The sequence below is a fragment of the Typopeltis vanoorti genome, chromosome 20 (genome assembly GCF_054136105.1).
Source record: "Typopeltis vanoorti isolate ZY-2024b chromosome 20, IOZ_Tvanoo_1.0, whole genome shotgun sequence".
Taxonomy (NCBI): Eukaryota; Metazoa; Arthropoda; class Arachnida; order Uropygi; family Thelyphonidae; genus Typopeltis; species Typopeltis vanoorti.
The window spans coordinates 54,063,323-54,077,076 of NC_143568.1; the positions used below are offsets into that span (position 1 = coordinate 54,063,323).

Sequence of the window (13,754 nt, forward strand, 5' to 3'; positions counted from 1 at the left end):
AATTGTACTTCTGGAAACCTGCTTGTTCATCTGATAGTCTGCTTTCTATTTTCTTTTCGATTCTTGACAATAGTATTTTTAACAGGATTTTGCTTGGTTGACTAATAAGGCTTATTGTTCTATAGTTGCTACATTTATTGCTGTTTCCCTTTTTAGGAATAGGTACAAGAACAGAAGTCTGCCAATCAGAAGGCCAAATCTCTGTGTTCCATGCGTCCTGGAATAAATTTAGCAAGGCGTCTATGATGATGTCATCTCCTTGGCATATCAGTTCCACTGTGATGCCATTCACTTCCTGGTGATTTTCCTGTTTTTGAGGAGCTAACTACTGCAATAACTTCTTCTTTTAATATCGGGTAATCTCCTTCCTCTGAACCTCCTGGCAAAATTCCATCCAAAATATCATCAGTCAGTTTGAGGGTCTTTTTGAAGTTTGGTTGCGTAATATTTTCATCTATCAACTATTTTCTGGTTATATGTGATAGGAGTTCCATCTTCATCTTCTGTGCTCCAATTAATTGCAGTAAAAGGTTTGGTTAACTTATTGAGATAATTTGAAAAGCACTTTTAGAATTATTTTTATTTAAATCCTCTTCTATATTTTTGCATTCATCCAATATCCATAAGTTTCTAGCATGTTTGATTTCTTTTTTAATAATCTTAGTAATATTTTTATACTGTTCTCTATTATCACCGCTATTAATATGAGATTTCAAATATCTTCTTTCGTCACATAGGTCCAAAATATTTTTGGTTATCCATGGTTTATTTATTTTCCTTTTGTATCCAAGGATTCCTTCAGCTGTCTCAGTTATCTTTTGTGAGAAGTATTTGGTTTTAGATTCAATACTATTATCGAATTATTTCTATTAATAATTATCGAAATATACTATTTCTTGAAGCTTGTGTCAAAAATTTGTTTTAATTTGTATTTATATAGTGTATTTATTTGGGGATCTTTTAATTTTTCTATATTATATCTTTTACGAGTTGATTTTGTAGGTAATCCTTCCCTCATTTTCATATTCACAGTTGCGATGACCATGTTGGGGTCACTGCCAATGTCGGCTCCAGAAATGATCTGGTTCTTGGAGGTTGATGGAGTTTTTAAATCTTGTGCTTACAAGGATAAAGTCAATTTGGTTATGTGTTTTACCATCAGGGGAAGACCATGTCCATCTTCTGGAAGGTTTATGGGGAAATAGAGTGTTAGTAATTGTAAGTTCATTTTGTGAGGCAAAATTGATCAATTCAAAACCTCTTTCATTTGTCTCCCCATAACCATATGGTCTGACAAACGGGAGATAATCCTTGCCAATGTCTGTTCCAATTTTGGCATTCCAATCGCCCTGTACAATCAAAAAGTCTTTTCTATTCGCTCTGGTGATTGTTGCATTAAGTTGACCATAAAACTCCTCTACTTCAGAGTCCTCATGATCTGTGGTTGGGGCATAGACCTGTATGATGGTGATATTGAGTGGTTTTCCTCTCAGACGGACTAGAGCAATTCTGCTATTGATAGGGTTGAATCCATGACAGAATTTGGTGATGATTTGTGTATCAAAAACCCGACACCTTCTTTTCCGCTGCGGTCACATCCAGAGTAAAAAAGCAAATGTCCTTCATCTGTTGTTAGCTCTCCTGTTTTGGGCCATCGAATTTCACAAAGTCCCATAACTGTCCATTCATATCTTTTAGTTCGTGCTGTAGTAATTTGGGTTCAGTAATAACAGAAATTTCAAATATTTGGGTTCAGTAATAACAGAAAGTAATGATATGTCAGTTGAAATTACCTATAGAATAGCTGCTGCAAATAGAACTTATTATAGTATTCAACCACTATTAAAATCGAATTTGATTTCGATAAAAAGTAAAATCCAGCTATATAAAGTAATCCTCAAACCTGTGCTTTTGTACTGCTGCGAAACATGGACAATGATCCAGAGAGATCAAAACCAATTACAAATATGGGAATGAAAGGTATTAAGAAAGATCTTTGGCCCAATTAATGAGCACGGACTTTGGAGAGTGAGGAATAACAAAGAAATAATGGAGAAATTCAATGAAGTGGATATTATTACTGAAATAAAGGTGAGAAGACTGAGGTGACTAGGACATGTTCAGCGAATGGGAGATGATAGAGCCGTAAAAAAGGTCTTCATGTCTGGACCAGGTGGATCTAGGTCCAGAGGACGACCAAAAAGGAGATGGCTTGATGATGTGGAGGATGATTTAAAGAACTGGAGGAGCAAGGCACAGAATCGTGAAGAATGGAAGGCTATCCTGAGACAGGCCCAGGTCCTAAATGGACTGTAATGCCAAGGAGTAGTAGTAGTGTAGTAATTTGAGTTGATCTAATTGTAGTAGAGTCCTAATATTCCAAGTTCCGGTCATTAAATGGTTGCAGAGTCTGAATCTGGATCTAGTTTTTCCATTATTTTTGTCAGTGACAGCGGTAGCGCCAGTCGCTAATTTCTCATTGCCACCCCTGGGGCTACTACCCAATGGCAACGCAGACCTTGTTGAACCAGGTGACGTCCAAGCCGGCATTGTGTGCCGTGTTAAATCCTTCACCATGAATGTCTAATGGGCAGTAAATTAAGACAGATGGTGCCAATCTCCTCTTCTGTCTTCGCCCGCTAGCATTTAGCTGGGCATAGTGGTATGGCCTTCACGCCTTGGGAGGCCCTACCAGGAGTAATGATACTCCCGACGTGCTTCACCCATCCTGCCCCTAGTGAGGCAGCATAGCAGCACAGCATAGCAATATTAAACTATGTAAATATTACATAGTTTAATATTTTATAATTTTAATATTAATTTCCAGCATGCAGCAACTGTTTTTATTTGGTAAACCAGTTGTCACATATACCTTGTATTCCTCTTCTTTGATTTTTGTGTTATTTCCCCACACGTTGATGATGTACAGTTCTTTTCATTAAAGTTTATTACTGTGGTTATAGTGTAATTTTTGTTGAAGAAGACCTTCATGCCTTTCTTTGTGAAGTCTTTTGATTAATAAATGTTTTTTTTTTTTTTTTTTTTTTTTGGGAAACCTTGGTTCTGTTGACTTCTGTATCTAGCAGGGATAACATGTTGAGAAGACAAAACCTGTCTTATATAATCTTGTTGTTTCTTCAAACCAGTAGCAAAACATCAAGATGCCAAGTTTGCTATTTGACTGCAGTAACAGAAGTCACAGAAATGATGTCTAGTAAGCTATAATGGTTTTAACTTGTCTTTTTTCAGAATGCAGGAAAACAGATAAATGAGATTTGAGATAATAATCAGGATATTATGAACATAGCACCTTCATAACTTCTATACATTGTCTTTATATCTGATAATTCAGCCATTTTCTGTTCACTGTACAAATACATACAAGTCCTCCTCAGTGAAGAAATATAACACATTTAAAGTATGCTGACAACGTAGTTATCACTACAGACAGCCAAGAAAAATTACCAAGCTGCATCAAACATGCAACAAATATGATATGAAAATCAATTTTAGTAAAATAAAACTAATGATAGTAGGAAGAAAAAGGGAAACAATAATATAGAACAAGTAAAGTAATTCAATTACCTAGACCAATGATCACTGAAGATCTAGACTATTTCGAAACCATAAAACACAGAATCAATAATGGTTGGATGACAATGGGCAGACTACAAAAAATATGGAACAATAAAAGATTAAGCAAAGAACTCAAATTAAAGATATATAAAACAATGATAATTCCCAGAGTACTCTATGGCTCAGAATTCTGGATCTTATGAAAAAAAAAGGATAAACTCAATGCTTTTGAAATGAAATACCTAAGAAAAATCAATAGAACAAACTGGACAGAAAGAAAAACGAATGAAAAAGTCAGAGAAGAACTTAACTTTAAAGAAACAATAATTAGAGCACAAAAAGAGCTAAGCTGATTTGGACATGTTTCAAGAATGAACCCAGAAAGACTACTAAACATATTATTAAATGGTAGAATTGAAGGACAGCCCAGCAGAGGAAGACCAAGAAAGAATTGGATTGACAACATTAATTAAAGAAAGCACCCACTTAAACTCCATAATAGAATTACATAAAAAGATGCAGACAGAATGAAATGGCAAAAATTCGTCTTTGAGGAACTCCACCTGCCATCAGCGGAAGAGAAGAAGAAGAAGATAAGTCCTCCATCGAGTCCTATCTTGACCTTTTCTATGCCATTGAGTTAAAGCCATCTCTTTGGTCTTCCTGTAACTCTTTTCATCTCTGGTATGCCATTCTGATATCGACTTTGTCCATTTTTGAGTGTTACTCCTTATAATATGACCTGCTCATTGTTATTTGAAACTTTTAATGGCTGTTATGTCTCTCACCCTAGGATGGATAGTATTGTGCTTTCTTTCGAATACCAAGTAATGAATATTTCATTTTCCTCTAGGTAGTCCTCAAGGATTGGATAGGAGGTTACTATATCAATTTCCCAGTATTCCATATGTATTGGCTTTTTTGGTGATGCATTTCTTATACATTATTTTTGTTTTGTCTTTCTTTATATTTAATCCTTTCTTTTTACTTTATACATTCATTTATTGATCATTTGTTGAAGTTCTTCTGCAGAGTTTCCTAAATTCGTAGGTTATTTAGTTCTTTTGTCACACCTCCTTGTGGTGTCCCTCGGGAAACACAGGGTAAGTTCTCAGTAGGCTGACGTGACTGGTAAAACATATTAGGGCCAATCACCCAGTATGTGGATATTAAATGATTATGAAAGGAAACAAGATAATATCAGCTACTTCCACACAGACTTGTGCCTCAACTGCTGATACAGTTACTATGCATACCAAGGATCAAAGCCTTCCAGGAAGTTCTTGGTTGAATAAAGGTACAAGAAAGTGTGATCAAATTAAATTATGGAAATCTAATCTCATCTTCTCAACATATAACTTATGGACACTCAAGAAAACTGGAAAATTTTTTGAGCTACTTAGAGGAGCAGGAAAAGTCAACATAGACATTATATGTATACAAGATGGAGAACTGACAATCATGAAGTGAATGAAACATCATCAGCTGCCAAAAATAGAGATTTATAACTCAGCAAACAATGATGGTACTGGAGGGGTTGGAATAATTCTCAAGAGGGAACTAGCAGAAAAAGTAATATCAACTGAAAAAGTGCCTGAAAGAATTCTCCTCATAACCATAAGTACCATCCCAAAACTGACAATAATATCCACATATGCTCCTACAGAATGTGCTCCACTAGAAGACAAAGACACCTATTATAAAGATCTTTCTGAAACTGTCATGAACATCCCAGTTCACAACGTCACACTCGTTGGTGGCGATTTTAATGCCCAAATTGGTAAAGACATTGCCAATATTACTAAAAATGCGGGTAAATATACTTATCATGAAACCACAAATAACAATGGATGTTCTCTTATGAATTTCTGCAGTAGCCATAACATGGTCATCACCCAAACCAAATTTCCCCATCCAGAAGGAAGACTATGATCCTGGGAACATCCAAATGGTTCTCATTCCAAAATAGACCACATCCTAATCAATTTAAAGTGGATCAGATCAATCAAGAACTGTCTAGCATATGATACGGTTGAACTAAACTCTGACCACAAAATAATCAGTGCCCACGTTAAACTCTCACTAAAACCCTCTAAAAATAACAGGCCTAAAAAGCTGAGACAAGCTAAATAACCCATAAATTGCAGCAGCTTTTCACAGCACATTAGAAGACAATATGGAAAACATTCTTAAAGATCCAGTTAATGAAAAGTATAAGGATATCATTGAAGCAATAAACATAACATCCAAGAAAATTCTTGGAAACAGCAACAAAACAGACTCGAAAAAATGGATTATCCCTGAAACTGAAAAATATATGGATGAAAGAAGTAAAGCAAGAAAACTCTACCGCTTAAACAGGAATGAAAGAAATAAAGATACATTTTAAATAACAGGGTCAATGAACTAATGATCAGAGATAAAGAAAATCAAAGAAAGAAATACTGCGAGGAACTTGAAAATTATAATAAAACTGGGGATACTAGAAACACTTGTCAAACGAAAAATTATATCCATTATCATAAAACAAAAAGAAGTGGAAATATTGTCACAAATGACAAAAATGGTAGACGGCTATCAGTAAATTCGAATTTGATGAAAGAATGGAGAAACTACTTTCAAGAATTACTGAAACATCGTCAGCTGACAAACATTCAAGTCAGCTAGCAGACTGCATCTAACCACTGCTCTTCCAATAAATCAATAAATTGTGAAGACGTTACTGATTGTATTAATTGTGAAAAATGCCTCAGGATTGATGGAATCAATCCTCAGGGATTGATGGAATCAGAGCAGAAGCTTTCAAAAATGCTGGGTATAATACATATTCCAATCTCCTTGCCATAATGAATCAAGCTTTGAAACACTGGAATAATACCTCAACAATGGAAACAAGACCTTATTGTCCCTATACCAAAAAAGGGCAGTTTTAATAGAATGAATAACTACAGAGGGATTACTTTGCTATCAATCACAGTTAAAATCTACAATAGGATGATACTCAAAATTGAGTTATTTTCTTTTGATTTATTAGTTCACCATAAATATTAAAAGATCTACACAATTGTCAACAAGTTTCACCAGCTATTCTGTCTGGCTTCTTCAGGACAAGAAAATCGGTACAATAACGTTTACTAGTAAAAAAGAAGATTGGAGTAGTAGCACAGTCAAATCAAGTAAAATTAAAACTGATGCATAACATCATAAGCATGGAGCGTGGAGTCTCAGTCATTGCTTGTTGAGCGTATTGTATAGATTTTCGCAAAATGAAATTCTGGTAAGCTAAGTGAATTTATTAGGCTTTTCCAGATGTCTTTCAGTATCATGCCTTGATTTCTGTTTAGATTATCTCCTGTCCGGAGTATAACTGCAGCTTCTTTGAAGTTTCTACATCTAAAATCTTCTTCTATATAAGGCATGGAGGTGTTATCCCAATCGATGGAGTGGTGAAAAATCAAGAAATGATGGGCTAATCCTGAAGTGTCTGTTCTGTTGTTGTTAACATCTCCTATATGTTCTTTTTTCTGAATTTCTAGGCTTCTTGATGTTTGGCCTATATAATTTAACCCTGCGGAAACATGGGATGTCGTATACACCTGCGTATTTGTAAATGGAGTTACTGTCCTTAGGAGATCTTAAGATGTGTCGTATAGTTTTGACAGGTTTAAGAGTAACTTTGACATTGAAAGACCTCATGAGTTTGGCTATTTTTGTTGAAACTGAGCCGGCATAAGGGATGGCGATAGACGATGTATATTATGTGACATGAGGTAGTTGCTGTGGATTGTTCCTATGAAGAATCTTTTGGATTATATTTTTTGGATAACCGTTGTTTACCAGTGTTTGAGATATGAGAGTGAGTTCATCGAGGAGATCTTTTTCTTCTGAGATAATATTGGTTGCTCTATTTTTAAGCATATGTATAATGCTGAGTTTTTGTGCATAATGGTGAGCTGATTTGAAGTGTAGATAACGTCCGGTGTCTGTAGGTTTACGATATATTGTGAGCTGGATTTGTCCATTCTCTTGTTTCTTTAGACAGCTTCGAAGAACACATTAACAAGTAGAGATAAGTTGTTATTCCACTTTATAAGGTATTCATATGTGTAGTCTCTTGGGGATGAAACTGTATCGTGTGGTTATAAAATTCTTTGTAAAAAAAGGTTTAACGACAAAAAAAATTCATTCAAAGCTCATAAAAGTTTATGGGCACTCTTCTCCTTCTTTTTTGATAATTAAGAAATGTGCTACCGAGTTTAAATGTGGCTGTATCAGCCTTGAAGATGATCCATATGAAGGACGTCCAAAAAGTGTAACGACACCAGAAATCAATGATCAAGCACATGATATGGTATTGGATGATCAGCTAGTCAAAGTACGTGAAATTACTGAGACTATAGGCATTTCAAAAGAACGTGAGGATGTATTTTGCATGAAGAATTGCAAATGAAAAAGCTTTATGAAAGATGGGTGCTGCGCTTGCTCATAGCAGATCGAAAACGCACTTGCATGAAAATCTCTGAAAACAGTGCTTGGAGCGTTTTAAGAAGAATAAAACTGATTTGTGCGTTAATTTATTGTTGTGGATGGGACTTGAATTCACCATTACACGCCAGAATCCAAGCACCAGTCAAAACAGTGGACAGAAGCCGGTTGTTCAGTGCCAAAGAAGACATAGTCGGTTCCATCAGCAGGAAAGGTCATGGCATCGGTGTTTTGGGATGCTAAAGGCATTTTGTTTATCAATTATCTAAAAGGATAAAACAATAACCAGGGAATATTATTCCAATCTTTTCACCACACTAGACAAAAAAATTCGTAGAAAAGACTCACTTTGCAGGAGAAAAAAAGCATCTTTCATCAGGACAATGCACCTGTCCACAAAGGTGTTTTGACAATGGGAAAATTAAGGGATCTGCACTCTGAATTGTTGGAACATTCACCCTATTCCCCAGATTGGCTCCCTCTGACTTCTATCTCTTACCAAAACTAAAACTCTTCCTTGCTGGTCAGCATTTTTCTTCAAATCAAGAGGTGATTGCAGCTGTAGAGGGATATTTTGCAGATCTTACTGAGAACCACTACAGGGACAGGAAAATGGTGCTGGAGCATCTTTAGAATAAATATGCGTAACATAAGCATGGAGCGTGGAGTTTCAGTCATTATTCGTTGAGTGTTGTATAGTCTTAAGGGAGATTGTGTTGAAAAATAAAAATAATTTTTAAATTATAAATTCATTTTTTCATTGTTAGGCCGAGAACTTTTCAGACCACCCTTGTATGTCCTCTAAACTTTTAACTCTCTGTCTACCACCACCACTCAATCTCTAACTTCACCTATTTCCTGGCATACAGTTCCATCAATGTGGTACATAGCTTGTAATCGATTTATTTCAGAATGCATAACATTCTTCCACATTAAACTGATACCCATTATCTTTTTCCCAAATTGGCAGCCTATTTAAATCTTGCAAGCTCCCCACATTATCTTGCTTAACTATTGCTCTACTTAATTTTTCATCATCAGCAAACAACTGAATATTTCCCTTCGAATTATTTCCTGTATCATTTAAGTACAAATTAAATAGTTGTGGTCCAAGCACAGAGCTCGGTGGCACACTACTAGTCACCTGTCTTCTTCTTCTCCTCTATTCTTCTCCTCCATATACTACTTTTATACTAAAAAGTAATATATATCTGTCCATCAGCCACTCTTTTATCCATATCACCAGTTTTACATTCCTCCCCATTTGTTACAGTTTGCATAACAGAGTTCCATGTGGTATTCTGTCAAATGCCTTTTGCACAATGAGCAGTATCATTGTGTAGCCAATTCTCTCTATCCAACTCAGCTGTCAATCTATTATAAAAAGTTAGTAGATTACTAAGGCATGACTGACCCTTCACAAAACCATGCTGCCCCTCATAAACCATTCCTAAATTCTCTTTTGGGCCAACGTTTCCAATACTTTTACCACCACTCCTGAGATATTAATTGGTCTATAATTTGCTACCACAAACTTAGATGCTTCTTTATACAGAGGAATTATTTTGTCCTTCCACTCTTTTGGAACTTTCCAGAACCCAAGACTTAAACAGCCTATTCAAAGGCATCACCAATTCCCCTGCACATTCTTGGAAATGCAAGCTGATAACCCATCCAATTCCATAGCTGTATTTGCATTCAGATTCTGCAATATACTAATTACCTCCAATTCTTCAACCTCTGTTCTCACATCAGTCCCTTCACCTCTGTAATAATATCTTTACTTGGATGATATACCCTTGCAAAATGGTCACTGAGTAGCTCAACAATTTCATCTGCATCTGTTACCTCTCTACCATCTGCACTCATTAAAGTTATCCTTTGATAGTCATTCTTCCTCCTACTTGTCACATAACAAAAAAAAAATGTTTGGGATTTCCTTTCATCTCTTTGGCTAATCTCTTCTTATAATCTTATTTTGCCTTTCTAACCATACTGGTCACCTTTCTCCTTGTATACCCTCCACAACATTTTCTTTGTTTACATCTCATGCTTAATTATACTACTCATTCATCAGATTCCTGATGGATAAGTAGTATCATTAAGTTGATACTGCTTAAGTACCTGATTTACTCTCCTGACCTTGGTTATACAGTGTAATATTGCTTCCTCCAGATATGCCTTGATTATTCCCCATGTACTGTGAACATCCATACTTGCAGATTTTTATGCCATGGAACTGCTTCAAGCTACCTCCTAAATGTATCATAATCACCTGTGTTGTTGTTCCACATGTGTCCTTAAATGGAGTTTCCACAGTTTGCTACCTCCCAATCTTTCCAATCTATGTCTCAGAAGTTGAAGTTCCCCATAATGATCACTCAACTTACACTCACTGTACTAATCGGCTAATACATGCAGGGCAGACGCCAGATTAGATCGCACCCTGAGGCAAACAATTAAATAAATATCACCCCCTCTGATGGATTATAAGACAAAAATATAAGAAAATCTCCAATTGCTATTTTGTTTTTATTACAAGAGAAACATTAATGCAAAACGATTACATAATAATATTAATTAAATGTTTACTCTATGGGGATATTGCACAATAAAACTCTTTATAAGCCCTTCTAAATTTCAATTATAAGCTATGTTTGCCTCTATCAATGCTAGACCAACCAATCTTTCTTGGGTCATTGCTGTTTGCAAATAATTTTTAATCAATTTTAGCTTGGAAAAACTTCTTGCACTTGCTACACTAACAGGAATTGTTAGCGTAGCGATGATGCCTACCGCAGTATGACTGAACAAGCGCCCTTATTAAGCCATGCCGTGAGGCAGGCTGCCTCTATGCTACACCTTGTCGATGGTACTGAATGCATGTCTTCTATATCATCCCTGGCACGCTGTGGCCTACAGCAGCAACCAGTTTCATATTTTGTCTTATTAGCCTCAATCTCCCACCAGATTGACTTAAAAGAACTGCCATTTGCCTGACTGTGTACTCTTGTGGGTTACAATGCCCTGAAAATACTAAATCCATCACATTCAGTCCCTATAACTACATCATCTGTTGTTAGCCAAATCTCACTAATGAGGTAAGGAGGCAATGTCCCTTAACTATCTCCCATGCACTACTACATCCTTCTCTTGCAGTGTTTTATGCCATGGCACAGATTTAAACTCATCATAATCACCTGCCTTGTAGATTCACATATACCCCCCCCCCCCTTCTTGACAGAATATTCTTCGTACAATCTCCCAAGTCAAGACCTCTTTGTCACTTTTGCCAATCAGAAACAATGTGGCTGCCTTGGATAGCTCTTCTGATCCTTTGACCAGGTCCAATCTTCTCACACCCTTAGTCCCCTCCATCACATGCTACCTGAAGTAATTATCTCTCACCAGGTATATAAATTCCATTGACATGAAAACAGGAGAAAAAGATATCCTTGAAGTATGGAGTAATTACTTTGAAAAACTGCTAAATGAAACAAGCAGTGATGACAGCGTAGTGGTAAAAAAACACTGATCAGGCATGCAGTCAGGAATACATATCCATACTTGAAGTAGAAAAAGCCATCAAAGGCTTGAAATGTGGAAAGGCAGCAGGAGTAGATGATATTTGACCAGAAATGCTGAAGTATGGTGGTATAAGAGTCTTACAGTGGCTACACGGCATAGTTCAGAAAGCCTGGACAGAGGGACGAATTCCCGATGATTGGAGTAGAGCTCTCATAGTTCCCATATATAAAAAGGGAAATAAAACTGAATGTGAGAATTACATAGGTATTTCCCTACTGAGTGTTCCTGGCAAGATCTATGCAAGTATGCTTGAGAAACGGTTGAGAAGAATTGTGGAAGAAAAGCTTGGTGAAGAACAAGCTGGATTCAGACCAAATAGAGGCTGTCAGGATCAGATCTTCACTTTACGAAAAATAGTCGAGAAAGCATGGGAACATAATAAAGATCTGTATTTAAGTTTTGTTGATTTGGAAAAGGCATATGACAAGGTGCCAAGAGAGAAGCTATTCAATACGCTACAGTTATATGGTGTCAATGGGGCATTATATCAAGCAATACGTAGTCTTTATTTGAGTTGTAAGTCAGCAGTTAGAATTGAAGGAAGTACAGGAAGATGGTTTAATGTTAAATCTGGTGTGAGACAAGGATGTACATTATCCCCTCTGTTATTCATTATCTATATGGATCACGTTATGAAGGAAAGTGGTATTAAACATGATATCAAGATTGGAGATGTTTAATGTCAGCTCTTTGCTTTATGTGGATGATGTTATACTTGAATAGCTGTTGTAATAGATATGGTATGAAGGTCAGCAATAAAAAGACAAAGACAATGAAAATAGGCAGAATCATTGAAAATGTCAACTGTGTTGTGAATGAAGAACCTGTGGAACAAGTGAAACATTTCAGCTACTTAGGCACGATTTTTACTGAAGATGGTAAATTAAATATAGAAATAGACAACAGAATCAGCAAAGCTGGTATGGTAGGAAGTCAATTGAATAAATTCATATGGAATAAGAGAGAAATTAGTCGGAACACTAAATTAGCTGTATACAAGACAGTGTTCAAACCAGTTTTAACTTATGGATCTGAGAGCTGGGTCAGAAGTAAAACACTTGACCAAAGACTAGAGACCGCAGATGTGAGAGTCCTGAGAAAGATTATAGGTGTGAACAGATGGCATCAATGGAAATTATTAGGAAAGAACTTGACCTTGTCAACATCCAGGAATGCATTAGCAGAGCTAATCTCAGGTGGTATGGACACTTAAACAGAATGGGCGAAGAAAGATTAGCAAAACAAGTGTTCTCTGCCTGGTTGGCAGCAAAACGACCCAGAGGAAGACCAAGATATAGGTGGATTGATACAGTACAAAGTGCCTTAGATGATAGAAATATAAGATCTGATAATGTTGAAGCCTTGACAAGTAACAGACTGATTTGGAGGAAAATTGTAGATAGGAAGTTAGTAATGATGTAATTTTTTTCATGTAGTACTATCATATCCTGTACAACTCTTGAGGGTACGTGGCAGGAATTTTATGATGATTATCTTAGTCTTGTAAGTAAGACAAGAGAAACCAGATTTTTTTTTTTCAGATGTATTGTTGTTTATATAAAGATTGGTGCTCTTGTAGTTTTTCGACAGAGCGTCATATATATCCAAAGTACGAGAGGAGGTACTCATACTAAAACTCGTAAACACCAAGCAAGGGGAGAGGGGGTGGGGCTGTTTATCTTTTGTGGATGGTAATTAAGAGGAGATTTTGTTGAGAAGAATGCAGGGACTAAATCGTATCTTTTAGGATCTTTGCAGTTGTCTCTGAGATGCCTGCGATGTAGGGGATAGAGCCTCACCATACAGTTCAGAGTTCTTAGGGGTAGGCTTGTAAGTGTCCAGGATGCATTTAAACTTCCTTGAGGTGAAGCCATTCTGGATAATGATGCTCAATTCTTGAAGAGCTTGGGAGTGTCTCATCATTCTTCCAGTTGCAATACAGAAATGTCTGCAGTAGGTACTACTTTGCTTGTTTTTTGAGAGTTCCACCCTCCCCTGGAGAAAATAGAGTAATGCAGTAAGGAAGTGTTGATGTCATCTTAGCCTTACCATTAATGACACGTGTATATTTGTGGTTAAATTTTGTTCCAAACAGTGTAGGTTTG

At 36.4% G+C, this 13,754-nt stretch overlaps 1 protein-coding gene across 1 annotated transcript in view; it reads left to right on the top strand.

Moving 5' to 3' along the window:
* LOC150095443 (endoplasmic reticulum metallopeptidase 1-like) overlaps positions 1–13,754 on the top strand; it is a 331,828-nt gene that overhangs the window by 129,148 nt on the left and 188,926 nt on the right. The window lies entirely within an intron of this gene.